Source organism: Bos javanicus, chromosome 18 (assembly GCF_032452875.1).
Source record: "Bos javanicus breed banteng chromosome 18, ARS-OSU_banteng_1.0, whole genome shotgun sequence".
Classification (NCBI taxonomy): Eukaryota; Metazoa; Chordata; class Mammalia; order Artiodactyla; family Bovidae; genus Bos; species Bos javanicus.
Window position 1 is genome coordinate 10,735,789 of NC_083885.1, and position 27,875 is coordinate 10,763,663.

At 47.2% G+C, this 27,875-nt stretch overlaps 1 protein-coding gene across 3 annotated transcripts in view; it reads left to right on the forward strand.

The window, feature by feature from the left end:
* The first annotated feature begins 2,661 nt into the window (after positions 1-2,661).
* Positions 2,662-27,875, forward strand: part of WFDC1 (WAP four-disulfide core domain 1) — a 62,464-nt gene continuing 37,250 nt past the window's right edge. The window contains exon 1 of one of the 3 annotated variants that reach the window (XM_061386901.1): positions 2,662-2,816. The gene's annotated coding sequence lies outside the window, so the exon portion shown is untranslated. Of the gene's footprint in view, positions 2,817-2,895; positions 3,226-22,732; positions 22,947-27,875 lie in introns of those variants that run through there. The other 2 variants (XM_061386896.1, XM_061386898.1) reach the window with 2 other exon arrangements.

The window sequence follows — 27,875 nt, forward strand, 5'->3', positions numbered from 1 at the left end:
AAGTAATCTTTATTAAGGACTTGAAGTAAAAGCACACTCTGATCATATCCCACATTCTGAGAGTCCCAAAGTCAAGGTGCCTCCAGAAGCCAAGAGGGATGACATGAGGCAGGTTGGGTGGGGATTGTGGGGGAACCAAAACATCAGTCACAGACGTGGAATGTGGGTCCCATATTGTGGGATCTTTACACTTTGAAGGGAGAGCTGTAACCCTGATTTTTATGCTAACTCTCTCACGTTCTGAATGTTGCCAACTCATGAGAAATTTATAAAGTGCCAGCAGATATGTGCATATCTGCTGACCCGGCAATTCCGCTCCTAGGTGTATGCCCATGAGGACCGTGCACATATGCTTACCAGAAGGCATGGGTTAGGAGGCTTGTCACAGCGCTGCTGTAACAGCAGCAAATCGCAACCCCCACTAACAGGAGAGTGCGTAAACAAACCATGTGTGTTCCCACAGTGAAATACCACAGGGCAACAAGGATGCACACACCACAATCATCTGCAACAACACGGAAGAGTCTCACAGCTATTATGCTGAGTGAATGGAGCCAGACACAAATGAGCAGCTACAGTGAGACTCAACAGCAGGCAAGACTAACCCACGGTAATAAAAGTCTGGAAAATGATTGCCTCTGGGGGTGCATAGCGGGTTCTGGGGGTTAATTACAGTGCGTTAAACCCATGCAAGCAATGTGTGTACTTTAGTATGCATGTTGTATTTAATTTTTATCAGTTTAAAAAAAAAAAAAAACCATGGAGGGCCAAATAAGACATGTCAGTGGGCTGGATTCAACCTTGGGCTCCAGTTAGGACCAGACTGTCACAGCAAATGGCTTTGGAGTGGCCAGGTTTTCAAAGCCACTCTAGCCACAGAACCTCTGTTTTTTTGTCAGTCACCCCTGAACCCTGCAGTTAACGCCCAGCTCTGTCTCTTCTTCAACCAGCCTCCCTCCCCCATCCTCGTGGGATTCTGAGGAAAACTAGAGAAAATTCAGCAGGGAAGGCTTACCTTTTCCCTCCCACCTCCCTTTTACCTTTCTTTTTTGAAAGGAAGATGACTGGACTAATGACAGCTGCTTCAGCTTTCTGTTTTAAAACATGGCTCAAGATGTAATTATCCCCAGAGAAAGATGCAAGCTCTTCTGGAAAGCGAGTCTGCCCTCAGGCAGTTTGCTGAAGTTGTGGGGACAGTTTCTGCTACAAAGAAAGCACGTGCCATTGCTTCTGAATGCCAGGCAGCTGAGTCCTTTCACTTGGAGGAGGAATCGCTCCCCCTCCCCTCAAGGAGACAAGATGTTTTATATATTTTGATTGGGAGATTACAGAACAGAACACGTGCTAGGGTCTCAGCTCCCCCCACCCTCCAGGTGCTTGTAACTTTTTATTATGACATTTTAAAAACAAGCAGAAAAATTGCTAGACTGGTACAATGAACATCTCTATTCCCTGCCTAGGCTCATAACTGCTAGTATTTGGTCATATTGACTTTATATATGAATATATATATATTTTTTCTGAAACACTGCAAAATGAACTACAGACACTGTGGCAATTCATGTTGAATTCTTCAACATAGACAGTCAGAAAAATAATTTTATACATAATCAAAAAACTCATCATCACACCAAACACAATTAGTAAGAATTAACAAAAATTCCCTAACATCAGCTGATAGTCTGTAATCAAATGTCCATCTCCAAAATGTCTTTTATAGTGTTTTTTCAGACCAACATCCAATGAAAGATCACATGGCATTGGTGGATTATGTTTCTTTACTGTTTCAATTTCCAACAGTGTTCTGTTCTCCCTGCTCCTTGCCCCAACCCCCCATGACACTGGTTTTTTAAAGTGATCAGTCCAGTTGTTGGTGTAAACTGTTTGCTTCTCTTTCTAGATTTACCGCATGGTTGCCAGGTGACCTTCTCCCCCTACTCTTTCTGGATATTAGGTCTAAAGGATTGATAACATTTGGGTTAAACAGTTTGGGCAAAAATGCTTTATAGGTTAGTTCCAGATGCTTGGTGCACCACCAGGGACGATGCCAAGACGTGGGGTGAGTGGTCGGCACAGCCAGTCAGACGAGGCTACAAAGGCAAACAGGAGTCAGAGAGAACACGGCTTTGAATGCTGGGTTGGCACTTGGATCTTAATCAAAAGGCCTTCCAGTTATTAAAAAAAAAAAAAAAAATCAGGGAAGAATATGACCAGATCTGACCTGTGGTAGGATGCAAAGACCAGATGAAGAAAAAGATGAGGCAGGGACCCCAGTTAGGACACCACGGAAAGAGGGCAGGAGGCAGAGGGCAAGGACCCGAACAGAGTACGCGGGCAGATCTAGACGAGATTCAGGAGGAGGTTGGCAGGAGGTGCTTGGGGAGTGGAGGAGTGGGAGGAGGCTACAGTGACCCCGAAATTTCCCGTTGGGTGATGGAGCAGATGGTGGGGGAGGGGGCTGTAGCCCAGCTAGAAAGCGATGGAGAAGTTTAGGGGAGAGAGGATGTCAGCTGGAGCTTGCTAGTTAAGGGCGCCCAGGTGCAGGTGTTTGGGAATTTGGGTCCAGAGCCCCGTGAGTCTCGTCAGACGCCCCCCACCTCCCAGGAAGCTGAGTCTCGTCAGATGCCCCCCCACCTCCCAGGAAGCGGAAGTGGCCCCTGGAAGGGAGGACGGGAGGCAGGTGAGGGGTGATCCAGCAGGCCAGGCTGGCTTGAATTTCCTCTGGGTTCCAGGAGATGGGAGGGAGGACGCGGAGCAGCTAGGGAGCCTGGGAGGCCTGGGCCTTCGAGGGAAAGTTCCCGGATAAGAAGCCGGAAGTGAGTGGGGATTGGCCTTGAAGGGAGCGGAAGCGGGCTGGAACTGTGAACTCCCTGCCTGGTCACGGGGTCATGGCCAGATTTTCCTCCTGCCAAGAGAACCCCCGGGAGAGCCTGAGGACCACCCCCCGGCCCCCGAGGGCATTGTATGGGGACAGAGGCCCTTACGGAGTTCCCCGGGGATTCTGAACAACAAGCAGCCTGGCCGAGTCTGTGTGGCTTGGCCAACAAAAGGACCTCGGGGGTCGCCGCCCATCGTCAGGCCGCAGGTTACGTCCTGTAAAGGGGTGAAGGGGGGAGTCTTAGAGGGCCTCTCCTGCACCCCCAACCCCCCGGGAACATTGGAACTTGCATAGCTGCCCCTAAGACGCGTGCTCCAAAGCCTCCACAGAGAAAGATGCTGTTCCAGGTTTGTTCGGGGGTCACAGGCCAAGCGGGCTCTCTCTCCCACTCTGAAGTGAGAAGGGTCTCTGCTAGACGGGGTCGGGAGTTGCCTGTGAGGCCCCCCAACTTCTTGCTCCCCGTTGCACCCTTTATTTGACAGGCCAGCTCTCCACCCTCTGTGGTTGGGGAGCTCTGCCTGGTACCCACTGGGCTCTTGGGTACCTGGCAGGACAGCCAGGTAGCTATGCAGAGGGGAATGGGCTGGAGTTTTGGTCGGGTCCACAGCGCGTGGTGCGTTCTCCCCAGCGTCATGCTGCAGGGGTGAAAATGCCAATGGCAGGAGCTGAGAACTGGGAGCCCAGGAGGCCCCTGTTGGCAGTTGGGAGCCTCCAGGGTGGGCACAGGGAGGCAGAGAAGCAGGCCCACGGTCTGGTGGTCTGACCTTAGGAGGCCTCCTCTCCTGGAAACTCCAGCTTCTGAAGTGTGCCCAACCCCGCCCTACATCAAAGATATTCTTTGCTTTGTGCAAAACCATTATTGTGGTTTGGCAATATTTTGACAGGAAGGAGCTTGTTGATTTTAGGATGGGTCTGACTCCTTGGTGTGCTCTGTACGTGATTCAGATAGGCGTCTTCAAAACGGACAAGAAAGACTCAGGTTGGTTTGTTTGTTCTGGCTTTTTACTTTATTCATTTTTTAAAAAAATGGATAATTGCTTTACAGTCTTCTGTTGGTTTCTGCTGTACAGTGACGTGAATCAGCTGTAAGTATACGTATATCCCCTCCTTCTCCAGCCTCCCCTCCCACCTTCCCTCCACTCCACCCTGACAGACTGGGATTGATGTGCTGAAATATTTTGGGTGTGACTGGTCAGTGAGCAGATACAAATGTTAAGCATCAAAATCTATATTCATAGCAATTGTCTTTTCCTCATGATTTGGAGGCTTTGTTTTCACAACTGTGGATGTTTTAGTTGGTGTATGAGAACCTTGAGGGTCCAGGAGCCTTGGGGGCCAGAAGGTTCTAGTTGAACAGGGGAGTTGGGGGAGAACTTGGGGCCTAGGAGAAGGACTGGGAGCCCAAGGTCTCTGGGAGGACAGTGGCAGAGGGAAGGCAAAAACTCACGTCCAAGTTCAGGATGTCAGGATAGGAGCAGTTTTAGAGGAGGGAGTCCCAGTGTTCCAAGGACAAATGGCGATGTGAGGTCATGGTGGCAAGGTGCTCCCAGGACTCTCAGTAGGAAGATGACGAAAAGCTTGAGAGACAGGCAGATGGATGCCTCTGGGTCCTTTCAATATCACACCACAGCCTCGACCAACAGGCCAGCCCGGGAGTTATTTATATTTAATTCTCTAAGGAACCTTGCCTTTGTTCGACTTTCTTATTACTATTCATTAGGGTCCAGATTCTGAAGTGAACATTCTAACCGGCAAATTTGTGTCTGGTAGAGATGAATATGATTTCTCTCTGCTAGCAAAGAAACCCACGAGGACGTGGTTGCCTTGCCCTGCAGAAGGCTCACTGGTTTTGTTTCTCACCCAGCAATCTTATCTCGATGCTCTTAGGTACCTGTAAACACTAGGTCCTCAGGTACTTCATGGATGTGCTTCACAGTCCCCTTGTTAATGAACACAATAGGTTTTCTATACGTGTTCATTCTATATTGCTACAAAAGCCTTTTTAAAAAACTTATCGAAAGTTATGTTTTGATGCCCTTTCCTAGCCAAACTTGCCTGCCAGAGCCCCAGGCATGGTAGGCCCAGGGAGCTGTTGGGACCTTTAGGGAATTTTTGGTTTTGTGCTGCCTTGATGCAAGCGGAGTAGCCCAGAACTCAGCTCAAAGTTTGTTTAGGTTGATCTGTATTTCCAGTTACCAAATTTTGTTCCAGGACTCCATTGCCATGAAACAAACCATCTCAAACTTAGTGTCATAAGATAATGAGCACTTAGTTTTTTTAGATTAATTCTTACTGGAGTGTAGTTGATTTACAACATTGGGTTAGTTCAGGTGTACCGCAAAGTGAAACAGCTATTCATATACATATATCCGCTGTTTTTTAGATTCTTTTCCCATACAGATCATTACAGAATATTGGATAGAGTTCCTTATGCTCTACAGTAGGTTTTCTTTTTCCCCTCAGATGTTTACCTTTTTTTATGAAAAAACTTAAACCCATAAAAATTCCAATATGCAAACATAAGCAGTTGTATAATGAACCAGCATTTACCCATTACACATTAACAATTAACAACTATAATATACAGTAGCTTCTAATTACTTATCTATTTTATATGTAGTAGTGTGTATATGTCAGTCCTGGTCCCCCAATTTATTTGTCCCCCAACCCCCAAGAACACTTTATTATGCATAGGAATGAATCATGGATTCTGTGGGTCAGGAATTTGGATGCAGGACTATTGTAGGATTAGATAAGACAATACATGTATCCAGCATAAAATAAGCAGTCAAGGTTCAAAAGTATTCTTAGTGGTATTATTGCTAGTAACTTTATAAAAAAGATAACTGATCAAAGGTTATGCAGTTGTACAAAAAAGGCAAATTATAGAATCACAGAGAAAGTTTAAAAAAGAAAATAACTGGGTCTTGATTGCTTCTGATGTCCTCACAACAGCATCTTATGTTTAAGTGTGTGTGTGTTTTATCGCTAGGGAAAAAATCTCATAATTTGCTCTCATGCCTTTTAAGAGCTGTTTGCTCCAGACATATTCTGCCTTCCTGGAGATTTTGAAAATCTAGGGCAGTGATTTTCCTTAGAGGGGAGTGAGAAGGTCACTAGAAAACTGTGCTGTCCCGGGGATCTTCAATATTCTAGAACAAGCACTCAGTTGGGCAAGGTTGAGAAGCTAAAAGCAATAAAATAATTGACCTGATTAAAAAAAAACAAAACACTGCAGAAGCATTGTTCTCTGCTGGAACACAAAAACATTTGTTATCCTAAAAAGAAATGTTTCTTTGACTGGTTTTGCTGTCAGCAGAAATTTTGCCTTTTGTGCCCAATACCCTTCCTAGCTAGATAAATAGGAAGGACAGACAGAACTATCAGTTGTGTATTTAGAGCAAGTCTGGTTGGGCAGACAGCGCTGCGGAGTGGGGTGATGGTCCACTCATCCAGTCAACGTGACACACAGACCCCCCGGCAGTCTGGGTCTTGGGAGCAGGGCTGGCCTGGGTCTGATGTGCTGAGATTGTGTCTTGCTCTGTCACAGAGGGTAAAGTTGGGTTGGAGCTGGAAGTTTGTCAGTTTTGTTCCTGGCATAAGGACTGGCATGGAATGGCCGTACAATGGCATTGGTTGGATGGATAAACAGAGGAATTAAGTGGAGTTGGAGACATTTCCTGACCCCTGAGCTTCTGGGCGTGTGCTTGGGAGCCATGTGCCTGCATGCTTCATCATGTCCGACTCTTTGCAGCTCCATGGACTGCAACCTCCTCTGCAACAGCCAAGCTCCTCTGTGCGTTGGAATTTTCCAGGCAAGAGTGCTGGAATGGGTTGCCATTTCCTACTCCAGGAGATCTTTTTGACCCAGGGATCAAAGCCACGTCTCTTACATTGGCAGGCAGATTCCTTATCACTGAGCCACCTGGGAGCCATGACCGGAATCCAAAGAAAAGGACACATTTTGGTCATTTTTCTGCACTCCATGTAGGGTTTACCTGGCTGACAATAAGAGTATTTATTAAGACCCACCATCTCTTCCCTAGAAATGCGGTGCTGGCATTGCCGAAAATAATATTTATTTTATTTCAAAAAATTTTCCATGTTTTCTAAATTTTCTAGAAGGAGCATGTGTGGTTTTCATATACTCATACAAAATTTACGACTGTGTACAAGGAAGCCAAGTGCACATTCTCCTCTTAACAAAGAATCACTGTTCTTACTTTCTTGTGACTATTTCTGGATCCTTTTTGACACATTTTTCATTATATGCTAGAAGGCTTTTTGCACACTCTTTTTCGTGACTTCAGTTAGCCCCAACAGCAGCTTCGAGATGAGGGCTTTTCATACTGTCTTTTTATAAATATGGCAGCAGAAGCTCAGAGAGGTTAAGCAACTTGTCTGAGGCCACACAGCAGTCAGGGGCTTGAGGGTCTGACATCAGAGTCCATGCCCTTAAGCACCCTTCTATACTGTTTCATCCTTGGAAACATAATATAGCAAAATTAATTTGCAAGTGTATTTTTTGTGATTTAAAAGGGAGTTTTTTTTTTTTTTTTTTAATGGGTAAAAGTAAGGATGACAGCTGGCTGATAGGTGCAGAGGACCTGGTGACTTTTCCTGCAGACCTGGCCCAGGTGCATTCAGAGTCCTAGCTCCAACAGTCCAGGGATGCCCAAGAGGCTAAAGGGCAGAGGAATGGCTCTGCCTTAAGTCTTGAACCCTGTGTCCTCTCTGTCTCCTGGAAGTCTTCCCAGAGGGTCAGCAACCACTTTGATACCATCAGGATCTATTCTCCAAGCCATGAGCATAGCATTTCATTTCTCTGTGGTAAGAATTTAATTGCTTTCAGTTGTACCATCTTACTCCAGCTGCAGGTGTTGAGAGCTTTGAAGATTAAAGTATGCAGAGATATTAATTATTTAAGGAAAAGCATTTGAACTTGAGACAGAATAAACGTAAATTTAAAAAGCAAGAGGTCCAAATTGTCGAATACTGCTGGCGCACACTTCCTGCTTGACAAAAATGTAGCTGACACGTTGCACGATGCTTTATAATTTACTAACTTTCACAGCGTAGTTAAGTCTTATGTGATTTGGGAGGTCTCGGATATGATTGCATCACTCCATTCTCACGGATAAGGATGTCAAGACCCAGAGAGGCTGAGCACCTGGCCCAGGGTCACACAGCTTCATAGAAGACCAGAACAGGAATTTGACCCCAAGTTTAAAGTTTCTATGGTTTTTAGGTCCACTATTCCTTTGGGGTTGGTTCAGTACAAAAATATATTCATTCCAATAGAAAGCATTCAGTGAGCCTCTTTTTGAATCTAGCTTTTTCTATGCATGATGCATTGATATGAGGTTGAGAAACAACCATTTGCAGATGTATTTAGAAATAAAAATAATCCCATGGTGTCACTGGGGATGCTTAAGCGACCAGAAATTACGCAGAAGACTTGCTATTGCCTTGGGTGGAACGTGGACTCTTAGTTATGGAATCGGTCGATGGTGACAGCACCATAATGAGGCCGTTGAATGAGTACCCAGCAGCCTGATTCCAATCCTTGTGTGTGTGGGGAAGCCAGATTTCCATTTGCACTTAAAATCATCAAGCCCCATTGTCTTCCCAGCTCAAAGTTATTAAACGCCTGGGGTTGATGTAATTTTTAGAGGATGTGATGGTAACTGTTGCTTAATGGGGTAAAATTTGTGGTTGTGGTTAAGCATTAAGCATTGGGTAATTGGACAGGCCCAAGTAGAAACCCCAGCTCGGCCTCCTCCCAGCATCACTCAGGTGGAAGGCGTCACTTCCCGAGCTAAGGCTCTGTCCCCTTGTCGCCTCAATGGGATAAGGGTAGTGTCTCCAACATAACAGTGTCGTGCGTGGAGGCTTGCCAGGTGCCTCCTGGGTTCATGGCAAGCAATCAGTAAACATTGTTGCCAAGGGTAGTGGCCTTGTGGGTGTGTGCATGTACATGCATGTCTTTTAAAGCCCTGAGAATGGCTAGAAATGGGATCTCAGGGACCTGACTTCTCATTTCCATGGAGTGCACTGATGATTCTAAAATCTGGGCAAGTTGTTTACCTTCTTTGTGCTTCCCCGTCTATGAAATGGACTTAACCTAGATTATCTGTACATTTCCTGTCTGTGTAAGATATTCTTAGAGTCTGTACTCCTTGTGCCAGTTTATACAGATGATAAAGCCTTGCTGGTGGAGAAGGAGCTGGTCACCAGCATGGATTGGCTGGAAGGGAATGGGAGGCGTGTTGGGGACTGTGGCGAACTTGGGCAGCTGAGTCCCGTTCAAAGGGGTCACCACCACTCAGAAACAGCTGCCTGCTGCCGCATGGGAGGATGGACTCCACATAGCCAGACTTCCTTGTTTATTCACAACTGGCCAGAACATAGAATTTTAACACAAAACTTCTGTAATTTTTGAATGCTGACAGCTAATTAAAAAAAAATGTCAATACCTGACATCCCAAAGAAAACTGTCTGAATGTCCGATTCAGACTTGGCCCATGTTAGTGGCCTGTGAACCAGCCGCATCTCCAGGCCAGCACAATTCCCAGGCAAGATCACTCTGAGGACCGGGTGATCTTTTCTTTTAGTGTTTTCTTTTAATATGAAGACCCAGATGATAGTCTTGCTGACACCAAGAAGGAGATGGAAAAGGTCCCTGTTCTTGAAATGGCTCACCTGTTTTTAGCTCTCTGGGCTCAATGTGGTTGATTACATCACCCTGCAGGGCTGCTCTTCTGGAAAAGGGCTTCAGGGGAGCCCCCTAAGTCTTCCTCAACCCCTCGATTTGCACCATTTATGGTGGAGACTCAGACCTCCTTGCACCCACAGAGGGTCTCCCACCTCAGTCTGTTACCATACATTTTTCATGGTACAGATGAACTTCAGAGTTCTTTGAAGTGTTTCTTTAAAAATTTTATATAAATACAAATATATCTGTCAATTACATAGATAAAAAAATACATATCCTAAAGTTTACTATTTGAACCATTTTCAAGTGTTAAAGAATTTAAGAAGTGGTTTTAAAAAATTTTACGTTCTGTAAAATCAAGTATGTTCACATTATTGTGTGACCATCACCACCATCCATCTCCAGACTTTTTTCACTTGTGAAACTGAAACTCTGTCCCCATGAAATGGTACCTCCCACTCTGCCCTCCCCCAGCCACTGGCACCCACCATTGGACTTTCTGTCTCTATGAATTTGACTACCCTGAGTACCTCTTGTGAGTGGAATTGTATAGTGTTTGTCCTTTTGTATCTGGCTTCTTTCACTTAAAACATTGTCTTCAAGGTTCATCCACGCTGCAGCATGTGTCAGAATTTCCTTTTTAAAGGCTGCATGATATTCCATTGTATGTATGTATGTATGTATATGCCACATTTTGCTTATTCATTTGTCCATTGATGGACACTTAGGTTGGTCTTTTGGCTGTTGTGAACAGTGCCGCTACACACAGGGGTGTGTAAATATTAGTTCATTTTCAGTACTTTTGGATATATACCCAGATGTGGAATTGCTGGATGATGTAGTAATTCCGTGTTTAATTTTTTGAGAAACCTCCTCCCTACTGTTTTCCAAAGCAGCTGCAACATTTTACATTATTTCCAGCAGTGCACAAGGGTTCCCATTTCTCCATATCCTCACCAACACTTGCTGTTTTCTGGTTTTTGACTTTTAAAATTTAATATTAGCCATGTTAATGGATGTAGTGGGCAGCTTTTTTTAAGAGCTCAAAATAAGGGGAAGAGGATAAAACATGAGGAGCCTGCAAGGTAGAAAGTCCTTAAGAAGAAGTGGTGTGAAGGGCTCCATCACGTGCAGCAGGTGCTCCAGAGCCACACTGTCCGGTAAACTCGAGCAGAAGCCCAGTGTCTCTATTGCATGTGCTCATGTCAAGCGCCTGGTTGCACATGTAGTGGCTGCCATCTTGGACAGTGCAGATCTAGAACATTCCATCATCACAAGTTCTGTTGACTGGCTCGTGCTGCTATGACATTCACAAAAAAGTGTGTACACAAATATATCTCATTTTGATGTTCAGGACTCCAGTCCTGGCCCTGGTTGGTGACTTGATCAAAGTTATGTAGCATCTGGGTAGCAGAATTGAAAAGGGAGTCCCTCCGATTCCTGCTCCAGTGTCCCCTGTTCCCTTCCACTTACCATAAAGTCATACAGTAGTACATGGAGGGCAGGTTTGGGTGGGGGGAGGAGAGGGAGTTGATGGTAAAGGATGCTGGCCCCACAGCATTTCCCAGGATTTTTTAGAGATGAGTAGGCTGTGCTTTTATTTTTGTATGTGTTCTGCTAATATTTCTTGTCTAGTGGTTTATTAAAAGTACTGGACCTAGCTCCTAGCATTATATCACCTTCATGGCCTGGTGGCTCTGACAGGCTTTGGCTTTAATCAGCTTCCTGACGGTAGTGAGCTCAGGAGATTCCATGACCTCGTGTAGCCAATTCTCTCCTCTTACACAGTAATATCATGTCAGCTGGGCACATGGCTATGCTCAATAAAGACTACATTTCCCAGCCTCTCTTGCAGCTAGCTATGGTCATGTGACCAAGTTCTGGCCAATGGGCTGTCAGTGGAAGGCCAACCTGGCAGCATCTGGGGATCTATTTTAAGAGCTGGCTGGCAGGCCTGTGCCCTCTGCTTCTCCCTTATCCCTTTTTCATACTGCTATCTGTAGCTGTCACTTTGGTTCCTGAGGACAAGGTTGAATGTTAGAGATGGAGGAGAGGAGCAGAGCCACCACATAGCCCTGAACTGCTGACGTTTGGCCTTTTATGTGAAAGTGAACCAAGCTGCTCTCTAGGTTAAGTCACGTTATTTTCAGCCACTGTTACTTGCAGGCAAAACCATTTCTAACTGATGAACTTGGTGATGACAGTGGCTGACTGTATGTCAGGCCCTCTCTGTAAACCATTAACCCTCAGAACAGCCTTAATAAAATGGGGATTCTCAGTGGGGATGACTTGCCACCACAGGGACATTACGCACTCTCTGGAGACATTTTTGATGGTCCTGACTGTGTTGGGGTGGGGTGCTACTGATATCCCTTGGGTCAAGGCCAAGGGTGCTGCCTGACATCCTACAGTACACAGAACAGTCCGCCCCACAAGAATGATCTGGTTCCACAGATCAGTAGTACTGAGGTTGTAATGCTTTGTTTTTTGTTTTGCTTTGTTACATATAAGAAAATTGAAGCCAAAGGGCATAAACCGCTTGCCTGTGGTGACACAACATGTAAGTGACAGAGTTGAGATTCAAAACCTGGCAGTCTCAGTGCAGAGGTGCGGCTTGGTGTGCACCATGGGGGGCAAGGCGTGGATCCAGTGAACACACCCCACCAACCACCCTGTATGGTCCCCCCTCATCGCCAGGAGCCCAGCAGCTCCTGGCTCTACCACTCACTGAAAGAGTGGCCCTGAGCTGGTCACCTCCCCTCTGGGCACCTCCGTTTCTTCTACTATATTGGTGGGGGATGGTAAAGCCCTCATGCCTGTTGCAAGTATTGGTGAGCCCAAGGCAACACCTCTGCAGCGGTACTCGGACCAATCAGAATGGGCTTGCCCAATATAGCACCTCCCCTGACCAATCAGAATGGACTTGAGTGTAAGTCCCAGAGGCTCCAGTTGTGCAGGACAAGCCCTTTAGTTGCCAGACTGTGGAGATTTCAAGGGGGCAGGGATTTTGGAGGCTGGAATGGAGGGCACTTGGGCATTGAAGGGGGGATACTGTTTGCTAATTGGTATGGAAAGAGTTCAAGACTTCAGCAACCCACACAGTTATTCTGTTACTGCCAGCCACATGTCAGCATGAGTAGGAGATGTAGAAATCACTCAGGTTGGGAGGGAACCCAGCCTCATTTGTAAGAATGAGTCTGAAGAGCTGGTCTCCTTTATTCTCCCAAGTTATTCCGCCCATCCTGGGTTTAAAGCAATCAAAGTACACCCACCATTCAGATGAAGGATTAAAGGTGAGAGGTGACTGCCCGATGAGCTCTGCCTAATATCAGGAACTTCGCTTGTGATATAATTCGTTTCATTCCCACAGTTGTCCTGGGAAGCAGGAAAGGGGTGATGGTTATTATTTGCTCCCATTTTAAAGATGAGGAAACTGAGCCCCAGAGAAACTTGGTACTGCTTCCAGGATTTTGTAGCTGGTAAGTGATTTCAGGAGTTTATTCATACAACCACTCAGTTGAAGGCAAGGAGTAGGATTTGGAGGCCTGTGGCCATCTCCAGTTTATGCAGAGGGGAACTTTTAACACTCAGAAAGAAACAGGGGAACGATCTGGCCTCAAGTGCATTCGGGTTGCTGAGTTCGCTCAGTTGGCCTCAGCACCTAAGTTCACCAGGGCCTCAGACTGACGTATCCCGTTTCTGTTTCCTGCTGCCTTCCTCACCTTGACCCCTCGGACCCCCTTTGCACTCCCAGAGTGGCTCCCTGTCAGCACCAGCCCAGGGTCCTCCTGCCCCGTCCTTCACACTCCCTAGCACATTTGAGCCACCTCTGGATTAGGAAGGCGCTAATGATTTGATATCTTAGTCTGGGATTTAATTGACCTTTTAGCTAAGTTGGAAAAATTCCCTCTCTCAAATAGCTCTTTTATCTCCCGGCCCCTGCCACCACTTTAATTATACTAAGTCCTCATCAGATGCCTCAAATGAAAGAGGGGAAAAAAGGCAAGAAGACAGGACGCTGGGACAGGCTGAGTTTCATTTCTAGACCATTTGGAACTCAGTTGCTTGTTATCACCCTCTGAATCACTAGCTTTTACCTGGAGATTAAAAGGTATCCCCTGAGACTACTTGAAATGAACAATAAGGCGTACAGGAGCTTAATCTTCTCAATGGTCATGAAGCCTGGGTTTTATGGGACATTGCCTCCTCCAGCTTCCAATTTCCCATCTCAGGCCATCCATTCTCTTGGCAAAAATGGTGCCCTGGGAAAATTCACACCTCCACAAAGTGGTTAATGGTGCGTGTGACAGTTTCAAAACCATAACTAGAATGACATGTTCCCAACATTAAATTAACCTTCGATGGAAGGACACCACTGACTAGACTTGGAACTTTTGAGTTCCAGATGCCCTCAGGGCGAATACTTCTGTTCCATTCATCCATCCGTCCATCCACCCCTTCCCTCCTTCCTCTCTCTTTCAATAAAATTGAATACCTTTAAAGTTTTTGCTTTTAATACAAATTATAAATCTTAAAACTTTAACACCTGTATTTTTCATAAAATTGGAAAAGCCACAAGTTGAAACAACCTACTAATATATAATTCAAGAACAATTATATAGAGAGAACTCATGTTTAATACAACTCTTTTATAACCAGTGTGGTGTCACAGAACCCAGACATGCAATTTCTTAGGGTTTGAAGGAGTCTAACAGGGCTTGATCTTCTGAGGGCTGATACAACTTAGCTGTATGAGTTTTGGATTAAGAAACATCAGTGCTAATCAGATGTTTATCTTTAGCTGTCCATATTTACCGACCTCTGAGAGTTGATGATGGACAGGGAAGCCTGGTGTGCTGCAGTCCTGGTGTGCTGCAGTCCATGGAGTTGCAAAGAGTTGGACGTGACTGAGAGACTGAACTGATTTACCAACCGGGATGGGTTTTGATGAAAGGTGATGGACCCAGGGTGAGAAAACCTGGGTTTTCTCTGCAATGGCTGCAGCAATTCTAACTGGTGTCTAATAAACACTCATAAGCCAGGCACTCTGCTGACTGCTTTCCAGGCTTTATTTTACTTAGTCCACCCCACGACTCAATGTAAGAGATGCTATTACTGCCCCATCTTACAGATGAAGACGTTGAGGTTTGGGGGCCAGGAACTTGCCCACAAACTTGCCCACCTGGCTTCCCAGGTGGCACTATTGGTAAAGAACACGCCTGCCAATGCAGGAGACTCAAGAGAGGTGGGTTCGATCCCTGAGTCAGGAAGATCCCCTGGAGGAGGAAATGGCAACCCCCTCCAGTATTCTTGCCGGGAGAATCCTATGGACAGAGGAGCCTGACAGGCTACGGTCTCAGTTCAGTTCAGTTCAGTCGCTCAGTCGTGTCTGACTCTTTGCGACCCCATGAATCGCAGCATGCCAGGCCTCCCTGTCCATCACCATCTCCCGGAGTTCACTCAAACTCACGTCCATCGAGTCGGTGATGCCATCCAGCCATCTCATCCTCTGTTGTCCCCTTTCCCTCCTGCCCCCAATCCCTCCCAGCATCAGAGTCTTTTCCAATGAGTCAACTCTTCACATGAGGTGGCCAAAGTACTGGAGTTTCAGCTTTAGCATCATTCCTTCCAAAGAAATCCCAGGGCTGATCTCCTTCAGAATGGACTGGTTGGACCTCCTTGCAGTCCAAGGGACTCTCAAGAGTCTTCTCCAACACCACAGTTCCAAAGCATCAATTCTTTGGCTCTCAGCTTTCTTCACAGTCCAACTCTCACATCCATACATGACCACAGGAAAAACCATAGCCTTGACTAGACGGACCTTTGTTGGCAAAGTAATGTCTCTGCTTTTCAATATGCTATCTAGGTTGGTCATAACTTTCCTTCCCAGGAGTAAGCGTCAGTCTATAGGGTTGCAAAGAGTCGGGCACGACTGAAGCGACTTAGCACACAGGCACGCAACTTGCCCACAAATAGGCATGCTGCTATTACATTGCTTTGTAACCTTGGACCATTTGTTAGTGAAATTCTTAAATCGTTGTTCAGTCACTAAGTCGTGTCTGACTCCTGGCAACCCCATGGACTACAGCACACCAGGCTCAACTGTCCTCGGCTATCTCCCAGAGTTTGCTCAAACTCCTGTCCATTGAGTCGGTGATGCTATCTAACCATCTCATTCTCTGTTGCCCCCTTCTCCTCCTGCCCTCGATCTTTCCCAACATCAGGGTTTTTCCAGTGAGTTAGCTCTTTGCATCAAATGGCCAAAGTATTGGAACTTCAACTTCCGCATCAGTTCTTCCAATGACTATTCAGGGTTGATTTCCTTTAGGAATGACTGGTTTGATCTTGCAGTCCAAGGGACTTCTCCAGCAGCACAATTTGAAAACATCAGTTCTTCAGCACTCAGCCTTCTTTATAGTCCAACTTTCACATCCGTACATGACTACAGGAAAAGCTATAGGACCTTTGTTGGCAAAGTGATGTCTCTGCTTTTTAATACGCTGTCTAGGTTTGTCATAGCTTTATATGGCTCAAAAAATGTAGGTCAGACTTTGACCTTGGCAGCTCCCAGGCAGAGTATAGCCTGCAGGAGAGTTTTGGGTTGGCCTTCACTGCGTTATTAAAACAATGTGAATGACGTGGAGTTTGGAAGAGTTAGTTTGGGAAACAGCAGTATCTGCTACACTGAACTCAGCCACCGTAGGGCCTGGCAATTCCACTCCTAACTTTTCCCGGAAGATGGTGAATACCGCTGCCAACCAAAAACTTGCAGACCAGAAGATTGTCCCTGGCAGCTCCATTTGGAGTAGCCCAAACATGAAACTATCCAAATGCCTGTCCGCATGGGTATATTGATTCCTCTCTTGTCATATGGTAGAAAATTCTACACCAGTAAAGATGACCGACCCTCTGTATGTCAGTATGAATCTCACAAGTACCTTTGAATGAAAGAAATTAGGCATGAAAGAATATACACTGATAGATTGCTTTCATAGAAAGGACTAGAAAGGCAAAGCTAACCTTCTCTGATGGAAGTCAGAATTGAGATTACCTTTTCAGAATGAGAGAAGGTAGTCATGTGATCAGTGAGATGGAACGTGGGAAGGGGTTTGGGTTGCTGGCAGGGTCCCCGACTTCTCTGAGTGGTGGTTACATGAGTCCATTTGCTTTGTGGAAATTGATGAATCTCTGTGCTCTTTTTTTTTTTAAACGTAAGCCTATAATTTTTTTAAGCAGCTTTATTTGAGATATGTTACATATCTAAAATCCACCCATGTACAGTGTAAAGTTCACTGGTTTTAGTACGTTCACAGAGTTGTGCAGCCGCCGCCACGTCTGATTTTGAAGCATTCTCATCTACTCCAGCAGAAAGCTGGTACTGCCTGCCCTCATTCCCTGTGTACCCCCCACTCTCAGCCCGAGGCAGCCAATAATCTACTGTATGAGTTACACACTCTGTTTTATTGACTCTTTAAACATTAAGGTATAGTTGATTTTCAATGTTGTGTCTCAGGTGTATAGAAAAATGACTCAGTTATGTTGTGTATGTATATATGTATAAAATATGTATGTTCTTTTTCAGATTCTTTTCCATTATAGGTTATGATAACATACTGAATTTAGTTACCTGGGCTATACATTAGGTCCTTGTTGGTTACCTATTTTTACATATAGTAGTGTGTATCTGTTAATCTCAAACCTCTAATTTGTCTCCCAACCCGTACCTTTCCTGTTTGGTAACCATCAGTTTGTCTGTGAGTGTTTCTATTTTGTAAGTATGTTCATCTGTATCGTATTTTAAATTCCACACATAAGTGATCTCAGATGATATTTGTCTTGGTCTGACTTACTTCACTTAGTATGCTAATCTCTGGGTCCATCCATGTTGATGCAGATGGCAGTATTTTGTTCTTTTTATGGCTGAGCAATACTCCATTGTATATGTGTACCACATCTTCTCTATCCATCATCTGTCAGTGGGCATTTAGGTAGGTCCCCTGTCTCGGCTGTCCTAAATAGTGCTGCTATGAACATTGGGGCACATGTATCTTTTTGATTTCAGAGTATATGCCCAGAAGTGGGATTGCTGGATCATATAGTAGTTCTATTTTGAATTTTTTAAGGAACCTCCTTCCTATTTTCCATAGTGACTGCACCAAGTCACATTCCCACCAGTAGCGTAGGGGGGTTCCCTTTTCTCTACACCCTCTCCAGCATTTATTATCTGTAGAGGGTTTTATACTGTAAAGCATGTATACAGTTATATTTCAATGAAAGCATTGCTGAAGTAGCCAATGTACCTGGCAGGAACGCACTGAGCCCCTAACTCCTGTGGTCTTACACTCGCCTGTCCTGTACATTTACATCCCCTGCCTGCGTCCTGCAGGCATTCAAATCCGTGACTTCGGGAACAGACAGTCTTGAGAGTGTTTTCCAACTGGATTATCTCTTGTTTCTCATTTCTTCTGCCTGAGAGCAGGTCTGGGTCACATCATCCTTTAATTTAGACGACACAGCGGAGATGTGTTTGACGGCCAGATGTTGAAGTGGGTCAGGTTGCTCTGTGTTCACATCAAGGCCCTCCCCAGACAGCAGGTGCCCATCTGGAGACTCCTTCACTGACTTCTCTGACTCTACTGCCCCAGGCTTGTTGCTCTGGGTGAGAGAGAGACGTCAGTCCCTGTCCCCTCCCCGATGTGCCAGGTCAGTAGGACGGGAACCCAGTACCAGGCTGGTCTCAGAAGGACAAGACAGCGGAGGGAGCAGAGAGCTGCATGTCTGGGCCATGGGAGGATATGAGAGCGGCGTGGACTTGAGTCCCAGTGGGTGGGGAAGAAAAGTCAGAAGGGACAGGTTGTTCCCTTGGCTGGTCCGAAATTGGCAACCAACCACTGACCATCTTCCTTTGCAACAGATATGGAAGGTAGAAACTCCCTTCCCCATTTCTCAGGTGGGGAAACTGAGGCTGCTAAGATGAACCAGGTGGCTCAGTGGTAAAGAATCTGTCTGCCAATGCAGGAGATTCAGATTTGATTTCTAGGTTGGAAAGATCCCCTGGAGAAGGAGATGTCAACCCACTCCAGTATTTCTTGCCTGGGAAATTTCATGGACAGAGGAACCTCGTGGGTTGCCATCTATGGGGTCACAAAGAGTCACACTGAGTGATTGAGTACACACACACACACACACACACAAAAGAAACCAAGCCAGGGACTTAAGACTGCAATGATTTGTGATTTTCCCACAATTCCACAGCTGGGGTGCAGCTGGATGGTTCTCCTGGTCTCCCCTGAGCCCAACTGTGCAGCCTGGAGCTTGGCAGGGAGCTCAGCTGCAGCTGGAGCCTCCAAGGTGCCCTCATTTGCTGGGGCTTCTCTCCGCAGAGCCCCTCTTTGGGAGGTAGTCTAGCCTGGACCTCTTCAGAGCATGGCAGTCAGGCTCTGAGAGAGAGGGTGAGAGCTGCCAGTCTTCTTACGACCTAGGCTCACTGCATGCCTAGTCACTGCAGACCAAGCCACAGAGCGACCAAAGGTGAACGGAACAGGCACCACTACTGGGTGTTGGGAGTGGCACATGCTTGCACAGTTGGGAGGGTTTCCTGGTGGCCTGATTCGCCCGTGTCTTTCACAGAGGGGATTTGTGGTGCAGATGTTAGGGGCTGTACTTGGAGTACCGGCTGGGTGGGAGCCCAGAGAGGAAACAATGAACTTTGGCTGGGGCAAGGGGGAAGAGAGAAGGCTTTCTGGAGGATGTGGGACCTTGTCTTGGTTGGCTCTTTAGTGCCATGATTGAAAGGGGGGGCTCTGGAGTCAGACTGCCTGGGTTCACATCCCAGTTTCAGTTGCCAAGAGCTTGAACCAATCACTTGAGCTCTCTGCCTCAATTTCCTCATCTGTGAAATGGGCATAACAGTCATCTTTGCTTCATAACCCAACAGGGTATTTCTGTAGAGCTCTCAGGACTGTGTCCAGCACATAGTGAGTTCTCAGATGTTAGCTGCCCTTGCTGTTACTGTGATTAACATCCCGGTGATAATGTGACATTGACGGTGTGGAGGATTATCCAGACTAAGAGGTATAGGAATGAGGGTGCTAAGCAGAGAGAGCAGTCTCTCTTCAATCCAAGAGCTGAGAGAACCTGATGCCCAGAAAGAATGGAAAGGAAGCCTGTATCGCAGATGGGCAGAATTTGGGGGGATGGTGGTCAGAGGCTGGAGAGGTAGGCAGGGGTAGACCAGCTAGCCTTTGTGAGGCAAAGAAAGGATTTGTGGATTTTATTTTAAGGGTAGCAGAGGCCCATTGAAGTAGGGGCCTGCTGCTCTGTTGTGGTCTGGCTGCAGTGGTGGGGGTGAGCAGCGGGAGCAAGGCTGGGGTGGGTCAGTGAGTGTGGGGGCCTCTGGGTCATCCATGGCAGAGGGAAGGGGCGGGGCCTGGTGGTGGCAGAGAGGGTGGTCGATTGGGAGGGCTTGAACGCTGCAGGAGCAGGAGTGGCTGACACTCAGCATTTGACGGGACGCGAAGGATGGAGGAGAGGGTGGCATCCTGGGTGCCTCCTGAGTCTCTGGTCTGGGGGTCGGGTTGGATCCTCTGAGGACCACCTTAGGCAGGGGATGATGATGGCTTCAGTTGTGAAGATGCTGTGTTTGCGGGACCAGTGGAGCCTCCATGCCCTGACATGTGAGCTTCTGTTGATAGAAGGAAGGACATGTAGATGGAGAGAACAGATGCCTGTGTGCGGGGTCAGGAGGACAACGTGTGCTCTCAGGCTGCGGCCTCAGGCTCTGTCCTCAGACTGGAGAGGAATTCCGATGATGGCTACACAGGGGGCTTAAGGCACAGGAGCACAAGGAGGATGCGAAATGAGGCTGGAGAGTTATGCCAGGACCACTGCGAAGGATTCGGAGTGCCCTGGAATTTGCACGTGTGTTGAGAGCCGCAGATTACCCGCTGAGGGCTTTAAGCAGAGAAGTGATGTGAGAAAATCTTTTTTTGTTGTTGTTTGGAAGGAAGCCAGAGCGCAGAGGGACCCCCACTGGTGGTGGGAGAAATTAATTCTAATGCTTTGAACCCCGATTATCAAGCCCTGTGATAAAGCTGCTAAGTCAATACTGGATGTGGGGAGCCAGGCATCAGGTGGGGAACTCATTAAATATAGATATTTGCCCATGAGTTAAGACGATTACGGAGTCTGGTTCCAAGGATTAGAGGCGCAAACAGCCTGTTAACTTCTGTCCCTTGGCAACAGAAGTCCTCGTCAGAAAGGTGTCGAGCAGCTGGGCCCCCCTTCAAACACAAAAGGGAGTTATTTAGCATCAGCACTCTCTAGCCAGATTAATCCGGCAGCCACCTCATGGAGATTTCACATCTTTCCTTCCTTCCATCCATCTGCTCTTCTTCTACACCATTCACTCATCATCCCAGCCATTCCTCCTCCTAGCTTTCCTTCCCTCTATATCAATCCTTTCCCCTTTCCTCCTCTCATCAACCCATCCCTTTCTCCCATCCATCCACCCTGTCTTCCAACCACCTATCTGTTCCAATCAGCTCTTCCGTTTTCCCTTTCATATGCCACTTTCCCACCCATCCGTCCTTCTACCCAGCCATCATCCATCCAGCCACACTTCCTTCCCTTCACCCACTCATTATCCTATCCACTCATCCTTCCATCTTTCCTCCCATCCACCTAGCCTTCCCACCCAAATAGATGTTTATGCACCCACCCATATTTTCATCCACCCACCAATCTGTCATCTGTCATCCTTCCATCCAAATATCTATCCCATGATGCTTCCATCCTTCTGTCCGTCTTTCCATCCACCCATTCCCCATCCACCATCCTTCTGTCTTTCTTTCATCCACCGGTCTTCATCCATCCATGTATCTCCATCCATAAGTATTTGGATGCCTACTGTACTTCAGGTTCTGTGCTAGGCACTGGGGAGTGACCAGCACACAGGATAGACAAGGTCTCTTCTCTCATGCAGCTGACCTTCTTGAGCAGGAGACAGGTAGTAAACAAAGGTAAAAAAAGAGAGAGTGATGGATGCTGGAGACATCCTGGACATCCTTGATAGGGCTATGAGATTGACTGGATGACTGCTTTCGATAGAGTAGTTGGGAAGACCTGTCTCTCTTTCTGAGAAGGTGATATTTGAGCTGCAACCTGAATGGTCAGGGAACAAACATGCACACTTTGTTTTGGTGGTGGGAGGAGAGCATTCTAGATGCAGAGAGTAGCAAATGCAAAGGCTTGGTCCACGAATGAGTTTGGTGTGTTTGAGGGACAGCGGTGGGGCTGGGAAGGGAGAGGCCAGCAGACAGCAGAGGGTGATGAGCTGCAGGAGGATGGGGCCGGGTCCCAGAACCCTGGGCGTCAAGCTGAGAAGTACAGAGAGCGGTCACCCCTGGGGAGAGTGACCCGAGCTCACCACGTGAGTGTCTCCAGCCCATCTTCTCTGCCTTTGTCCTGTATCATTTTCTTACTGCTGCTCTAACACGCTACCTCAAATTAGTGGCTTAAAGCAACACAAATGTATTATCTTACAGTTCTGATGGTCACACGTCTGAAGAGGGTTGTACGGAGTTAAGCCAAGGTGAAACAAACACACTGGGCATCCTGTTGCAGAATTCACTGTTACCTCTTGGCAACGCATTAGGAATGTTTTCCAAGTCAGTAAGCAGACCAGTGCCCCGTTTTAATAGCATGTGGAATCCCAGTGTCTAAATATATCTCATTCTGTTAACCGAGTGGACATTTGTCCCCCCACCCCATTCTCATGTTTTGCAATGATACACAGTGTGGTGATGGGCTCCCTTGAACAGGTATCTTTCTCAATTCGTCTTTATTGCTGTTTGCTTAGCATTCAGGCAGAGGGACTAAAGTCAGACCAGGTACTCTTCTTTAGTGCAAAACACCCAATTTCTTTCCCCAGCAGTGGTAGGCTGCTTCCAGCAGGGGGTGTCGTGAGTCAGTTCTACAACTGTCCTTGACACCTGGTATTCGCTTCATAATTAATGATAGGTTCCAGTCCCCGCAGAGTAGTGCCCGGGCCTCTAACTTTTTCAGGGTCTGTTGGCAACTCTGAAATCTGTTGGAGATTTCAGATGTCTCCCTCCTCCCTTCCTTCCTTCTTTTGGTCTCTTTCTTTCTGAAGATTCAATTATGCTCACTTCCTTTACGCATCCTGGACCACTTTTCTGAGACTTCTATTAGACACGTTTATCAAGAACTGGAGATGTCACTTCTCGATTGCTGGAGGGCTGAGACAAGTGTGAAGGGGCATCGCTGGAAGCAAACTACTGGTGCTTGCCTCTGTGGGGTCCTTGCTCAGTAAGCAGACGACACTGGAGGCAGGTAATAGGAAAGATGCTCTGGTCGGGGGAGGGGGCTCATGGCTCTCGGGGGGAGGGCCTGAGAGCCTCATGCATTTGTCCTCCAAGGAGCTGCCGCCACCTCCTTTCCCCAGCGCTGGGAGGTCTGGGCTCTGACACTGGACAGTGGCATTTAGCTAGAAGCAGGGAAGGGCACTGGGGAGAAGGCAGGACACCAGGAAGCCACGTTGCCAAGCGTGTATCTGGGCTGCTTGGGCATCAGACACAGGGCACACACTGGGATTTCACCAAGAAGATGCTCAGAGAGGATCCAGATTCCTATGCAGTCCCTGGGGAGCAGAGCAGAGTGTGTGGACACTTCTATAAGCCTCCAGGGGGAAAGTTCTCCTGGGCTGGCCCAGGGTGACCCAGGGTGCAGGAGCTGGGCATTGTGTCGAAGGGGAGTCTTTGGGTCAGGGAAGCTGGGGCCTGTGTGACTCTAGGTACTCATGTGTATGTTGGGGGTGGGAGATCTGTGTCTTGGACCATCAGGTGATTTGGGACTCATCTCCATGTTCACGTGTCAAGGCAGCAAATGGCAGAGCCCGGGTGACAGTGTTCTGATTATGATGGAGCCATCTCAGCCCTTGACTGGCTGGATGACCCTGGGGAAGCTACCTCTGAGCCTCGGCTTCCCTATCGGTGACATGAGGCTGATGGTAGTACCTGCCTCGTAGAGTTATCATATGCATTGAGCATCTTCTTGGCTTAGAGTAAGACTGTGTAAGTGTGATTGTTGTTATTGTTATGCTTCCATGGTGGCTCAAAGAGTATAGAATCCGCCTGTAATGCAGGAGACCCAGGTTCAATTCCTGGGTTGGGAAGATCCCTTGGAGAAGGAAATGGCAACCCACTCCATTATTCTTGCCTGGAGAGTCCCATGGACAGAGGAGCTACAGTCCGTGGGGTCGCAGAGTCGGACACGACTGAGGGACTGATACTATAGTTATCACTGTCCACACCATGTACACAGAGGTCACAAATTCCCTGTCCCAGACGGTGAAACCGCCAAGAATAAGGGGTGTGGGTAGCAGTGGGTCACAGGTTCTCTGTCACCCTGGGACGCTTGGCTGCTGCCTAGGCCCCCTGTTGGGCTGGGTGTCGGGCACCCGCTCTGCACAGACCCCTTCATGTCGAAAGCTTTCAGCTTTGGTCAAGAGTGTGGCTGGTCCCTCTGACATTGACGCATATCTCTCTGTGTCCCAGACGTGCTCATCAGTCATTCACTCCCATCTCATTTCCTATCCTTCTGGCTGATCCGCGGGCGCGTGAGATCATTCCCCAGCTTTTTTTTTTTTTTTTTTCCAGTTGCCTTTTGTGATGTCCCCAGATCACAGGCGCCATGAAAGTCAGTTATTTAGACCAGCTTTCCAATCTTCTATGATGAGATCACCATGTTTGACATGTAATAAAGGCACTGACTGTGTGTTATATTCTATACAAAGGCTTTATATTCTTTTAAAAGTTCGCGCATCAGTCCTATGGGGCAGAGGCCATTATTGTGCCACTTGATGGTGAGGTGTGTGTCAGAGTGTGGATGCATTTGTGCTCCAGGGGACATTTCTGGGAAGTGGAAGAGCTGGGATTTGAACCCAGGGCCATGGTCTTAGTAATAGGTGATCAGTGTAGACAAATTGGAAACTATAGATTAGTAATAAAGAGGCTAAAATGAAATCCACCCAAATTCTACCATCCAGGGGAAGCCACCATGAGCATTCTTTTTGTTTTGGCTACGATAGTCCCTCTTTTATTTCTAGTTATCATAATATTTTTGTCATATTGATTTTTCTTCATGAGTCTCATTTGAGACTTGTCAATTTTACTGATCCTTTTAAAGAACAAATTATAGTGTCATTAATTTTCTTAATTTTATGTTTTTAATTTTATTAATGTAACCTTTTCTGTTTATTTTTATGACTGACCCTCTCTTCCTCTTGCTTTAGGTTAACTTTGTTCTTTTTTTTCTAATTTCTATAGATAGAAACAAATTATTAACTTGAGATGTTTCTTTTATTCTAAGTGTTATAAATATGCCTCTAAGCACTGCTTTAGCTACATAGTACAAGTTTTGATATGTGGTATTTTCATTTTTATTTGTGTCATAGTTCTTTCTTAAGATCTCATCTTTGATTTATGGATTAATCAGAAGTGTTATTTAATGTCCAGGTGTTTGAGGATATTTCTTTTGTCTTTCTTTCATTTATTCCTATTTCAATTCCATTATGGTCAGAGAGCATACTTTGTATGATTTGATGCCTTTTCAATGTGTTAGGGTTTATTTTGTGATCTAATGTATGGTTTATTTTGGTGAAAGCCCCATCTGCACTTGATAAGAATGTGTATTCTTCTGTTACTGAATGGAGTGTTGTATAATGTCTTTGTCGTTTACTTGCCAAGCTGTGTCCAACTCTTTTGCAACCCCATGAACAGTAGTAGCCTGCCAGGCTCCTCTGTCCGTGGGATTCTTCAGACAGGAATACTGGAGTGGGTTGCCGTTCCCGTCTCCACACCAAGCGTGTTTGTGGCGGGAGATCCAAGGCTGTGAATGGTGTCACGGTTTGTCCCGCTTGGGGCCTCCTTCCTGCCCCTCTGATGTCCCACACGTCACTGTGGCTTGGTGGAGCTGGGCGGCCCCAACACCACAACTCTGGAACCCACCCCCTATCTGTTTGCATTTGTTAATATGCTTGGGGAGTCTTTGTTATATTAGGTTCAAAGAAGAGGGACCAGAGTCTTTGGGAGGAAGAGCTGTCCCAGAGAACAGAGAGCCTGAATTGCCTGAGGGGTCGAGGACAAACAAGCCTGGTATGTGGTCCCTGGCCTCACAACAAGCCTTCTCTCCAAGAGAACTCAGAACCAGAACTTGGAGTTAGCACAACTGGACAAAATTTCCTAACTGAATGTCCTGATACGCAAGGCAGAGCCGTGAGGTCCCACATAGCATGGCTGAGAAGCTGTTTCTTGGTTTTGTTCCACAGAATAGAAACCCTTTGGCAAGTCAGTTATGTTATGATGCTTATAGCAAACCAAGCAGGTGCTCGCCTCAGGGCCTTTGCACCTGCTTTGTCCACTGCCTGGAAAATGCCTTGACCTTCTGTCCATACAGGTGATTCATTTTCATCACTGATCTTGGCTAGGATGTCACCTGCTCACACAGGCCTTCCCTGCCCACCTCTGTATTTATCCGTCTCATTCCCCCTGCTCATGATTGCTTTATTGTCTTCATAGCGCCCGCCACCCTGAGATAGTCTTGTTCATTCATTGATTTCTTGTTCTGATAGGTGGAGCAACACTCCCTCTCCCCTTATTACGATGCAGGCTCCCCAGGCCTACAGGAATACCTGGTACAGAGTAGATGCTCAGTAAAAACGTTTAACAAATGAATGGAAAATTTCTGCCGCATGGGTTCCGTCAGCTTTTGATCCAGTTAGAGGAAGCAAAAGAGGAGGAAAGGCAGGCATTGTGTGTATGTGTGTGTGTGTGTAGGGAACGGGGCTGTTCTGTAGTGACTGCCTGTCTCCCTGGACTTGGTGGGTCTGTTTCCCTGGAGCCATCCTCCTCTCCTGCTGTGGGGACTCTACAGGGGACTAATTCCAGTGGACAGTCCACCCCCAGCTGTCATGTCACCGGGCTCCGCCAATGGGAGGCCCTGATAGAGGGCAGGAGGGCAGGAGGCAGAGGCGGGGGAGAGGGGTTTCTCCCATCTCTACACTGGGAGCAGGGCCCTGAGCAGTGGCTGTCTCCTCTGTGGTTCCGGCATCACCAGGCATCATCCTGTGACCGGCATCCAATCTCCATATCATCCCCCACCGGGGGGTGGGGCAGCGGCGTCTTGCTGCTGTTTGTCTCCAGGTCACCTCACTGTCTTTTGTTTGGCTTCTCAGCCCTCCCATAGCTTGTGTGACCAAGTCCTGGCATTAATCCACCTGCTTTAATGTGTATCATTGTTTCTGTCTTCCTGTGGTACAAAAAGCCATGCGTCTGTAATAAGAAAAATAGTTGAATAAGAGCCAGAAAAGTGGCTGAGGGCTGACTTTTGAGGAATGGATGCAGAAAAAGAGCAGGACAGGGGCCCCGAGCAGGGCTGTCACCTTTCCCTCCCGCCAGCCAGGGCTGGGACCCTGCATGCCCAGCCAGGCAGAAATCGCCTTCTAAATGTCTCTTCCCATTGCACAGTGATTTATGGTGGGACGGCATGTTTCTGCCAAGCGATAGATTCATGTGCACCAGGCACTGCTTAATAAGAGGCAAGGATTCTTTCCTTCACTTCTTTTTTCACCCTGCTGTCAAGCTAGAGCATTCTCCAAGGTCCCTGTGGGGAAGGGCAGGATGCCCTGCTGTGTCCACGTTGACCACTTCCCACCAAGTGGTCTGGATCACTGACCCCCCAGGAAGGGCGAGGCAGAGGAAGGAAGGAGGGGTTTGCGTGGAGTCACCATGGAGGTTTTGACAATGGTGCCCCTATGGCCGAATGGAGCCCCACCAGGTTTCCTCTATCTCTCAGGGGCCTCCTGGCTCTAGGGGGCTGCTGGCTGTCAGGCAGATCTGTGTCCTCAGCTCCTGGGGGAGGCTAGATGTCTGCAGAAAGACCTGGCTCAGCCTGCGCTGAGGCTCCTCCCCTGCCAGGGCAGCACCATCACGCCTCCGAGAAGCAGGCTGGCCAAGTACCCAGGCAGACCTGGGTTCACATCCTGCTCCTGCCAGTTGGAATCGGGCAAGTATCTTCGCCTCACAGCCTCAGTTTCCTCTTCTGCTGAGTGGGATAACGTTGTAGGAGCTGCCTCAGAGGGCTGGTGGGAGGATTAAGGACAGGCCTACATAAAGTGCCTAGTACAAAGTATGGCGCAGAGTAGGTATGTGCCTACTCAAGAAATGTGAGTCCCTACTCTTTCCCCTGTAGCTTCTGCTTTCA